The sequence below is a fragment of the Eutrigla gurnardus genome (genome assembly GCF_963514095.1).
Source record: "Eutrigla gurnardus genome assembly, chromosome: 8".
Taxonomy (NCBI): Eukaryota; Metazoa; Chordata; class Actinopteri; order Perciformes; family Triglidae; genus Eutrigla; species Eutrigla gurnardus.
In genome coordinates this window covers 167,329-179,103 of record NC_139922.1, presented here as the reverse complement: position 1 = coordinate 179,103, position 11,775 = coordinate 167,329, and the positions used below count along the sequence as shown (strand labels likewise).

Here is an 11,775-nt window from a genome sequence, read left to right as displayed (position 1 = left end):
TTTATTGTTGGGTTAACTGAATAGCTAGGTTTGATTGCTGTAGCCATAATTTCTTTAAGTTAGTAGTACTGTTCGGCTTTACAGTGATATGAGGTCTATTTCAAGAGAAAAATCTGCTGGGTCAATTTTCCGGCTCGGTAGTTCTGTCATGGGTGTACCAACAAAAGGAGGACCCAAATGCAGGTGAAGGGAAAAAAAGGTTTATTTAAATGGGATTAACTAACAAAAAAAAAAGTCCACCACGAGGGAGGCACAAGGGCAAAAAAAAAGGGGAACAAAGATTTGTGAAACTTGAACATTTCTTGTAGTGTTTGCAGTTTATATCGGAATCAGGACATTACATTTACATGATTACAGGCAATAGAATAGTATTGTTTCCAGTGTAATGTGTTTGTATGTCTAATATCTTTGAATATGCCTGTATTTGGAAACTAGACTGTTATTAACATGATTTATGGATGGTTTATGTAAAAAAATATAGAATTGATCTCTATTGCAATTATCCTTTCCACTCTCCATTTTTTTACCTGCTCTGTGCCCTAGATTATACCAATCCAGTGCCCTTTCCTGTTGAAATACCTCTAAAGGGCCAGTACAACACGCCCACCCAGCGTTGAGAACCCGCCGACGACGCGACAACACTGCAGTTGATCCATCATCGTGATGCCTGCTGGACCCGGTTCCTGGAACCTTAGCAACCACTACACGACAGTGGACCACGGAACTTTCTACGGTAACAGTGACGTTTCATATGTAACTGTTTCTTTATCGTTATGAATCATGACTCGGTTTTTCAGTCGCATGCTGTCTCCAGCTGCTAAGCATAACGGTTGAAAAGTAAATAAGAAAAGACGAACTTTAACGGTAGTTTCCGTGAAAAGCAGATCCACGAAGCGACGACAATAAAACGGCTCCAAAGGTCGCAGTTTCTCTGCGGACTGTGCCTTAAAACCCACGAGCCCGGTTTGACGGAACCCGGAACATTCTTATTGATCCATGGTTATGTGCATATGGACATAAAGGATCTATGCTGGTCTTAATATTGGGATATAGTGGAGGCGGCGTCGCCGCTCCGACACGCACCTGTCCCGGGATCATGTTGCGCTAGTTTGACTAAGAATAGTCTGTGCCGTAAACATCGTTTTAATTTGGGAATATGAAGAAGCCTGGAGACGGGAGTTAGCATAAATCATAACCCAGAATGCGCGTTAACATCGTTTTAAACGTGAACCAGAATCCTGGACCAGGCCTTGGACTCATCTGATCCCGCTTCATGGACTTAGAATTAATTCAGTTTCCGCCTGTTGACCGACATGTAAATAAGGTAAACTTGTGAAGAGGAAATCGAGTAGAATAAATAGAATCAATAGAGTGTAAATAGATGACTTAAGTAGAATGAAGTGAGTAGCCTACATCAGGGCCGGTTATTGGCATAGGTCACTGATCCTCACTATTGTTTCCAGTAGAGCCACACTTACAAGACAAAGTCCACAGCAGAGCCACCTCGACTGCAAAAGCCATCTAAGAAACTAGGAAGTTCTTAACTAAGAATATCTGCTTACTTATTTGTTATCAACCTACAGTACATGTAATGCATCCAGCTATTATTTAGGGCCCTATGAAATCCCCTTTATTTATTTAATTATTTTAACAATTTTAGAGCATTTTTTCCTTTTATGTGGTTGATGAATACAAATTAAGACATTTACTTTATTTTATGATGTGAGATTCTGTTTGTAGCTGCTAACCACACGGATTGTTGTGGGTCGACTCATTCTTATGTTGACAAAACTCAGAGAAAAGTTATAATAAACGTCTTCGACATGACTATCGATCACTGTGTGTGTGTGTGTGTGTGTGTGTGTGTGTGTGTGTGTGTGTGTGTGTGTCTCAGACCCGCCCTACAGTGAAACAGACAGAGAGAGACGATGGATGAAGCTGTGTGCCCGTTTATTACACGCATAGGGCCCTGCTATTATTTTACCATTGATGCAAGTCACAAATTGAGCTGCAATGAGTAATGCTGGCATATGATATATAGGCTATTGCCCAGGGCGCAGAATGTCAGGGGGCGCCCTCTTGTGGTGACAACATGAAGACACACCTATTCTCTGTTGCAATAAAGTCCATCCATCCATCCATCCATTGTCTACCGCTTATCCTGTATTCAGGGTCGCGGGGGGGCTGGAGCCGATCCCAGCTGTCATTGGGCGAAGGCAGGCAGGGTCCTGTCCTGTCCTGTCCAGGCAGGCCCTGGACAGGAAGCCAGTCTATCGCAGGGCTTGTTGCAATAAAGTGAAATATGCAACTAGTATTATTTCATTAATTATGGTTACTGTAACAACATTATCAACAAAACATGGTTCAAACAATGATAAACAAATTGTGCCACTTGAACTGTCACAAGTTGGCAACATGATGTGGAATAAAGTGCTGAACGTGGGGGATGATGGGTAGGCTGCCGTTTGATGCTCTCTCAGTTGGAAGGACATTCGCTCAAATGGTTTCAGAATGAAATCCATCACTCTGAAGCATGCAAGTTCATCTCTGTCATCGATAATACACTGTAGGGCTATAACGATACACCAAACTCACGATTCGGTTTGTATCACGATTTTTGACCCACGGTTCGATACAAACCTCGATTTTTTGGTTAGTGGGGGGGGGGGGGGTGATAAGAAGAGACATTTTTTTTTTTAATTAAACATTTTATTTATGTAACATTTCAATAACTTGGAACACTAGAAGAATAGAACAGTTGAAAACCTTTCTAAAGATTAAGAACAATATTATCGTCTCAAGTATGGTTATAAATATAAAATATAACATACAAATAAAATACTATGAAAATAGAACATTTTAAAATCTTTATAAACTGGACAGACTGAACACTTAAGATTAAGAACAGTATTATGGTCTCAAGTAAGGTCTCAATAACATGAGCAAAAAAACTTGAACCCATGATTTTCCACCGCCGAAAAGGGGCGCATGTCCAGAGCCATGAATGTTGCAATTGCCCGTGTAATCTTTTGAGCCCTGATTGACAGGCGCTCTACTTCAAACAATCACGCGTACACTTCATGGCTGCACCTGATTGGACGATCGCTTTCACAGCTGTCCTGTCTGCTCCGGAGTTCACGCAGACCAACATGGCGGCTCGTTTGGAAACTTTCTCTTATTTTACGAAAATAGTTCACCGAAAGGTGTTTCTGAAAACATTTTAAGCGAGAAATAAGCTATGCAGTTGCTGAATCTGTCTTTATTTTAGATCAACAACATTCAGTTTAGAAGATTTTCGCGAGCGTTCCCGAGGCGGCGAGTCGAGCCCGGCGCCTCTGATTAGCATAAAGTAGATTCACTTCAACTTTATGCAAATGAGGAGCGGCCAACTCGCGCGCCGTCTCTCGACATTCGCCACGACGCTACCAGAATGCATTGCACGGCTTTTCACATAGACAATGAATGGGGACGCGGGGAAACACCGCTGCCTGTGGAAACGTACCTTGATAGCTGGAAGTTGTGTCGTGATTCTGCCTTCTCACACCGCGAGACAGGTTCGTGGATCAGAGTGTCGCGATTTCAGTTTCGATACGTGTGTCGTTACAGCCCTAATACACTGCTATATTGTCATTGAATGATTGAATGTCACAGTTACACCTTATTACAAACACATGTACGTCTAAGTCAAATTAAATAAAGTTTATTTGTGCAGTGCTACTTTATATGAAGTAGAATGACACAAAGGAATTAATGCAGAGGTGTTTGTTTGAATACAGCTGCAGGTCAAGAAACATCCAGCACCACCAAATCCAGCTCTCCAGCTACGTCCAGTGATACACAGCCTGCAGCAGGTTAGTCCTGTCAATTGTATGTTACAGCTAAATAGCCAACCTGTTAGTCATTTAAATAAATTACGAACAGGTTGCAGTTTAATTCATATTAAACTGCAACCATCTTATTGAAGTTGATACACATCAAAGCTATATTAACTTATTCCCATCAACAAATAATTTTAAACATAGATTCTTTACCTTTTTTCACTTGTGTTTATTCCCTGATCTGTGGCAATCTATGAATCACTGTTTATCTTTATTAAATGATAACTATATTAGTATGTATGCTTGGATATGCCTGAGGGTGAAGGAACAACAAGCACAACATACACTAGGCTTTGACGGGTTTAAACATTTTCAAACAGGTCTGTTACGCCCGTATAACAAACCGAACCGGTGAAACCGGATAACGGCCCGACCCTAACATACGCTGCTGCTACTTTACAACTTCCAGACAGCCCATCAACTGGAACATAATCTAAAGCAAGTGAGTTGATAATGCAGCACCTATAAACCCCGCTGAGCCTGTCTGAGGTGGTTAACTTCAACTTCAACTTCACTTTATTTATAGACAGAGGTGGGTAGTAACGCGCTACATTTACTCCGTTACATTTACTTGAGTAACTTTTTGGAAAAATTGTACTTCTATGAGTAGTTTCAAAGCAGCATACCTTTTACTTTTACTTAAGTAAATTTGTGAAGAAGGAGCGGTACTTTTACTCCGTTACATTGGGCTGATTATGCTCGCTACTTTTTTTTTTTATCGATCCGTCTGCTGCATGGTCTGTTTTGTTTATGTGGGGACCAGAGCAATGATTTAAGGTCGGGACTTCCCAGAGGCTCTGTGACTATCACATGACTGCATCTCACCAATCAAATGTAGCCACTAGCGACGTCTAACTCCGTTTCACCAATCAGGCAGAGCCTAAGCCATCACATGACCGCACACACATTCCCCGCGGCAAACAGGCGGAAAAGAGCGCAGAAACAAAACGATGGAGACGGCATGCAATTCCGAAGAAGCCGAAGAGGAGGAGGCACAACACCCCTGGCCCCACATAAAAGAAATGTTCACACTCCAGGCAAAAAAAAAAACCAGCTACATTATGCGTTGCCATTTGTGTCTCCCGAAACAAGTGGAGTTATTTATTTATTATTGTTTATTATAAACTGTTTCAGTTGTCTAAGGGAATTCTCCGTGCATTATTTGACATTATTTGACCTGATTAATAAAGGAGGTTACTCGGCAGTTACTCTGTACTTGAGTAGTTTTTTCACCCATTACTTTTTACTCTTACTCAAGTAACACAGGGTGACAATACTTTTTACTTTTACTTGAGTCATATTATTCTAAAGTAACAGTACTCTTACTTGAGTACAATTTTTGGTACTCTACCCACCTCTGTTTATAGAGCACTTTTCATACAAAAACATGTAACACAAAGTGCTTTACACACATCAAAAAGAAAAAAAAAGAAAAAACAATTACAAATAAAGCCCCTCCCTCCCACCCTCCATACTGCACACGCACACACACACGCACACACACACCTGCACACTCTCACTTCTGACAATAGGGAGACATGGCATGACACTGATGATTGAGGAAACGCTATCTTTGGGGCCATCCACACTGGGAGGAGTCGCAGGCTGTGCCACAGGGGCACCAGTGCCCAGGCCCCCCGACACCGACAGACAACAGTCAGCCGAGCCGAAGGGACCCAGGGAAAGCACCCCCAGCAGCAGCCCAGACACAGCTCCCAGTGTGGAAGACCCCCCTGAGGAAACACTGGAATTAAAGCTAAAAACTAAAACACATGAAAAAATAAGTGACCAGCTTAATAAAAGATAATAAAGATAATAACATAAAACAATACCAATGATAAGTAAAACAACTAAAATGATTTAAGATCATCCATCCATCCATTTTCTACCGCTTATCCTGTATTTTAGGGTCACGGGGGGGCTGGAGCCGATCCCAGCTGTCATTGGGCGAAGGCAGGGTACACCCTGGACAGGACGCCAGTCTATCACAGGGAGACATGTAGAGACAAACAACCATTCACGCTCACATTCACACCTACGGGCAATTTAGAGTCACCAATGAACCTATCCCCATCCTGCATGTCTTTGGACTGTGGGAGGAAGCCGGAGAACCCGGAGAGAACCCACGCTTACACGGGGAGAACATGCAAACTCCACACAGAAGGAACCCGGGCCGACCCAGGAATCGAACCCAGGACCCTCTTGCTGTGAGGCGAGAGTGCTACCCACTACACCACCGTGCAGCCCGATTTAAGATCAATATCATCTAAAAACAAGATAGAAGCAAAAAAAATATAAAATAAGATAAAATCACATAAGAACATTAAGAAGAATTTAAAATACTAGTTAAAAGCCTGATTAAAAAGGTGTGTCTTTAACCTTCCTTTAAAAATATCAACTGTCTTTGTGGTCCTGAGGCTCTCTGGCAGGCTGTTCCACAGGTGGGGGCCATAGTAGCTAAATGCCGCCTCACCATGGGTTTTAGTTCTGGGTTTTGGTATGGATAAAAGGCCGGTGCCAGAGGACCTCAGGGTCCGCGAGGGTTGATATGGTAAAAGCAGGTCAGCTAAATAAGAGGGCGCAAGGCCGTCAAGACATTTAAAAACTAGTAAAAGAACCTTAAAATCGATCCTGAAGCGTACGGGGAGCCAATGCAGCGACGCTAAAACTGGTGTAATGTGCTCCCGCCCTCTGGTCCTCGTCAGCACGCGTGCGGCTGAGTTCTGTAATAGTTGGAGATTTAAAATACTCTTTTTGGGAAGACCAGAGAGCAGGGCATTACAATAATCTAAACGACAGGAGATAAAAGCATGCATCAGCACCTCCGTACTGGCCTGAGAGAGAAACGGGCGGACTCTGGCTATGTTCTTAAGATGATAAAAACCTATTTTCGTCATATTTTTGATATGTGGAATAAAATTCAGCTCAGAGTCAAAAATCACGCCCAGATTTTTTACTGACTGTGCTGGTTTAAGATCTTGTAGTTTTGGTAAAAGTTTCTCTCTCTGGCCTTCAGGACCTATAACTAAAACCTCAGTCTTGTCCTGGTTGAGCTGTAGGAAATTCTCTGCCATCCATGACTTAATGTCTAAAATACAGTTAAAAAGGGCGTCAATTGGCCCTGTGTCATCAGGAGACACGGCAATGTACAGTTGCGTATCGTCAGCATAACTATGGAAGCTGATGCCGGTTAGTTGAGTTAGTCAGCAGAGGACTAGCCGTTCAAAACACTTCATAATGATGGGGGTCAGTGCCATAGGGCGATTGTCATTGAAGCAGGATGGGGCAGGTTTCTTTGGTACAGATATGATGATGGTGGTCTTGAAGCTTGATGGGACAACAGCCTGTCTCAGAGAAGTGTTAAAGACATCCGTGAAGACATCCTTGAGCTCCTCTGCACAGTCCTTCGGCACACGACCAGGAATGTTCTCTGGACCTGTTGCATGCAGGTGTTGATAGTGGAAAGTATCCTCTTCACGCTGGCAGCAGACAGACAGAGAGCCTGTTGTGGGGGGTGGTTGGAGTCTTTTCCGGGTGTGTGTTGTTTTGTGCTTCAAACCGTGCAAAGAGGCTGTTGAGGTTGTTGAGCAGAGAGGTGTTGCTGTCGCAGATCTGTGGCGCGGGCTCGGCATAAGTTCCCAGTGGGCTGGCACACCCGGGGGGAGAACATGCAGAAGTCTGAGCACCTGAGCTACGTACGACGGACCGTTTTTTTTGTGTGTGGAAGAAAACTCTCCAGGTCAATCACTGACAGTGGAGACTTGTACAATGTGCTTACTGAGTTACTAACTCAATTAATTTTTAGGAGAAGTAATTTGTAACTGTGACTAATTACTTTTTAAGTAAGATGACCAACACTGCCAAGAACTGTGCGCGAGCTAATGTTACTAGTTACTAGCACTGCATGAAAAGTGGGATTTTCGTCAGTTAGCGGCCCTGTAAATTGCCGTGGAAGTTCAGGTTTACGACTGCAAACGGCAATTTGCAGGAAACACCGAAAACTGACGTAAATTGCCGGGAATTGACGTGGGCCTTGCTTGGCAGTTGTCCCCCCATGACCCCCCTCCCCGTAATCCTAGGGGAGGCTTTAACATGTAAATGAAAATGCTGTGAGCTATACAAATGCAAATCAGGGTAGCAGGGGGAGTTTTCCCCCAGGTGACATTTTTCTGAAAGGTGTTAACTTAATTTAATCTTCATTCAAAGATATAACTTCATTTCATCTTCATTCAAAGATACACAAAACAATTTGCTTCAACAATTACTTTTAATCAGGCTTTGCCACAAAGGTAAAATGTACATTCATGCAAACAACATCACAGTCTCCTAGAGCTCAACCACTGTGCATAGTGGCATGACTACAGTGACCCTTTCTTTGGTCTTGCTTAAATGCACAGTGGATGTGTTAACCACACATCTCCCAGCAATGCGCTCAACAGGCAGAAATTATGCTGGGTATGACGTGTCTGTTCCCTGCAAGCTGCAAACTTCTATTGGCTTTCCATAAAAATGTCTGTCCGGATGGGGATGAAGCCAGGAAACTTGCGCAATAACATGTTTAAATGCAGTACCTTTTGACACAACATTAACAACTATAAACTGCTTTATAATGGCTGGTCGTAGTTCTGCTAGAGGGTCAAGGATGGGTTCATAGATCATAGATCTCGGCTGTGTTCGAAATGCCATACTAACGTCCTACTCGTACTTAATTGTGACGTAAATTTGAGTACGTAGTGCGTTCACATACAATAGTATGTGAATTTGTGCACGCGAGAAATGCCCGGATATACTGCATTGGCAAGAATTTCTGAGTACAGCGGACCTTGCTAAATCTACTCAACTTCCCAAAATGCATTGCGGCTCGTCTGACTTCACAAGTTTTGGATAATGGCGGACGACTGCGGTGATTCTGGCGACAGCCTGACACAAACCGAGTACACATGTAAGTATACTGTAACATGACTTTTATGTTTCCAGCTGACTTTTAAATCGTATTGATAATGAACGTTACTTTATTGTTGTTGGCATTGTACGTTAACGTTACGAATCGAAGGTCCTGCCAGCCGGCTAGCCTACTGACGCTAATTTACCATAGAGGTTAGCGAGCACAAGCGAAGCGGAAAATGTGCCGTTTTTACCGACGTTAACTAATAATATAGTGCTTATGTTAAACCGTGGTTATATATTTACTAACGGTGATTAATAACGCCGTGCACCGTTGTCCGTTAAAGGGACGGATGCAGACACCGGGCGCCTCATTCAGTGGGGGGAACGATGAGGAGACGTTCACGTTCACCGGCAGGAGGGATGCTGCTCTGAGAGGCTTCACTTAAGAAAATGTGGTTTATATGTTATAATTCTTATATCCAGGACTGCTGGAGACTCTCAGGATGATTGCGGTAAGAATATGTTCGGTGACTGCTAGCTAAGCTAAAATTAGCAAAGCAAGCCCAAGCTAAAAGTAGCTTAAAAGCTAATAGTCCAAGCTAAAAGTAGCATAGTAGCCTTGTAAAAGAACAAGAGAGAGGAACCAGTGTAACGTTAAGTTGCTTTGTTAAGTGTATGTTGTTGGTCTTTTACAGGAAGCAGTACGCCGTCTTCACAACTCGGAGACGAATTGTAGGTGCTACGAACCGGAGCAAGAGTACGATTTAAAGAATATGCTTTCATTCTGCTGTATAAGGAAATAGATGCGTTAACAGTAGATACCGATCTTAACTGTTCATTTTGTTTTCACAGACGAACCTCGCCTCATAACGAAGCTGTGAGCTGTTAATTGCTCGGAGCTTTGTCCGCAAGTCCGGATTTCTATGACGCTGATAGTGACGGCATTGGATTGTGCGACCTCCATCCTCTCGTAGCCAGGAGCTCACCGAGCTCTGTGCGACTCTACAGTCGCGATTAGAGAAGACTCCCAAGTACAGGGCCACGCACCGCAGGCGGCTGTAAAATTGACCAAATTCGGACGGAATATCGCCAGTTCATTTGTTTGTTGTGTGGGCAAATTTGTACAGTTGTGTGTTGTGTTGTCAATAAAGCTCTTTCTTTGAATACTTCCTCCTGGCAATTTTTCCTTTCCTCAATAAATTCATTCATATTTATATTTATAAATATATAAATAAATAAAAATAAATATATGTGTGTATATATATGTATAAATATACATATATATATATATATATAAACATATATGTATATATATATATATATGTGTGTATATATATATATATATATATATATATATAGTGATAGATCTGCTAACCAATCACTAGTGATTATTCTTGTTTAAAAGACCCAGTGTGACCAATAGTAACACATCTGCCAACGGGGGTGGGGTTTACATTTATAATGACTCATCAGGTTGACCAATAGTGACAGATCTGCCAACGTGGGTTGGCTTTACATTTATAATGACCAGATCTGCCAACCAATCACGAGCGATTATACTTGTTTAAAACTAGTGGTTTCATCCAATCCTGAGTGAGGATATTCAAGCCATCTCTGGCCAGGCGCGGTTTCGCTGCTATTCATATGCTAATTAGAGCCTTCGCTGTGGTTCGTTTCCGACAATTTTCGGCACAGACGAACGCGGCGTTCGCAGCCTGTAAATTGTCGTTAACTCCCGAAAATTAGGGAGATTTTCGGGCGTTTACAGGGACGAAAATCCGACTTTTCATGCAGTGTAGTTTGCCAGCACTGATTAGTGCTCAGGAAGGTGATCCATCCCTCGCAAAATGTTTTGCTGCAGCTGAGAACAATGCTGGCAAGTGTGGGGGGAGGCAATCATTTTTCATTGATAAAGGTGTCTTGATGCGTAAGTGGGTTTCACAACCAGGTGTTTGTGATGAGGACTGGAGTACCGTGTACTAGTGGTGTCAACAATAATCTATTCAGCGATGCATCGCAATGTGGGACATGCACGATTCAGCATTGATGCGGCAACGTGCCATAATCGATTATGTCACTGTTTATTTTCTGGCCTCGAGTGGACAATAAAGTTGTGAAGTTTCAATTACTTCAGGGGGCATTTCAGGAGCAACGTTGCAATGACATGGGAAGCCTGTAGCTACATGCTAAGCTGCAGCACTAGCTAGCATAACAACAACACTAAATAATCAAGATGGCTGAGGTGGAGGGAGATGACCGCGATAGACGGATAATTATAAAACGCACCCAAAGCTTGGAAAGCGGACATCTGGACACATTCCAGATTCTACGAAGTCAATGGGAAACTAGATAATACTTACGCGGTGTGTAAAACCTGCCACACTAAAAGGGGAAGGAGAAAGTCACAAAGTGGCTACTCTACTCACAGAATGCCTGACACGGTGAGCGGGGTGACAGATAATGCGGAGATGCCACAGGATCTTGTGAAGACAAGGTCAAGTTGGTTCCCAGCCCGGTGAGTGGGTGGAGAGGGGGAGAGTGTGGGGTCAAATGTGAAGAAGAAGTCAATGAATTCAGATGAGTTCAGCTTTACGGGTGGATGTTGAAGTCACCCAGGACAACGAGTGGTGTGCCATCATCAGGGGAGCAGCTTAAGAGGGCATCCATCCCATCTAAAATGTCACGGAGAGGACCGGGTGGGTGATAGATAACTATGATGTTGAGCTTGAAAGGAAGGGTGACAGAGACGGCCTGGAATTCAAGTGAAGATCAGGGTAGGTCGTCCAGAGGAAGGACCTGGTAGGACCACCTGGGTGAGATGAGGAGCCCAGTTCCTCCTCCTCAACCTGTTCGTCTTGGGGAGTGTGAAAATGAGTAGGCAGGTGAGAGGGCAGCTGGAGTGGCAGTGTTTTCTGGGGTGATCCAGGGCTGCGTTTCAATAACAGTTTGAGTCGCCCTCGCTCACTTGCCCTCAGCACTTGCCCTCGGGGGAATCCCCGCCGCCATCTTA

The 11,775-nt window shown here is 43.3% G+C and overlaps 1 protein-coding gene across 1 annotated transcript in view; it reads left to right on the top strand.

Moving 5' to 3' along the window:
• The first annotated feature begins 644 nt into the window (after positions 1-644).
• LOC311017194 (alpha-1,3-mannosyl-glycoprotein 4-beta-N-acetylglucosaminyltransferase C-like) overlaps positions 645-11,775 on the top strand; it is a 32,849-nt gene continuing 21,718 nt past the window's right edge. The window contains exons 1-2 of the mRNA XM_084015404.1: positions 645-733; positions 3,777-3,851. The gene's annotated coding sequence lies outside the window, so the exon portion shown is untranslated. The remainder of the gene's footprint in view (positions 734-3,776; positions 3,852-11,775) is intronic.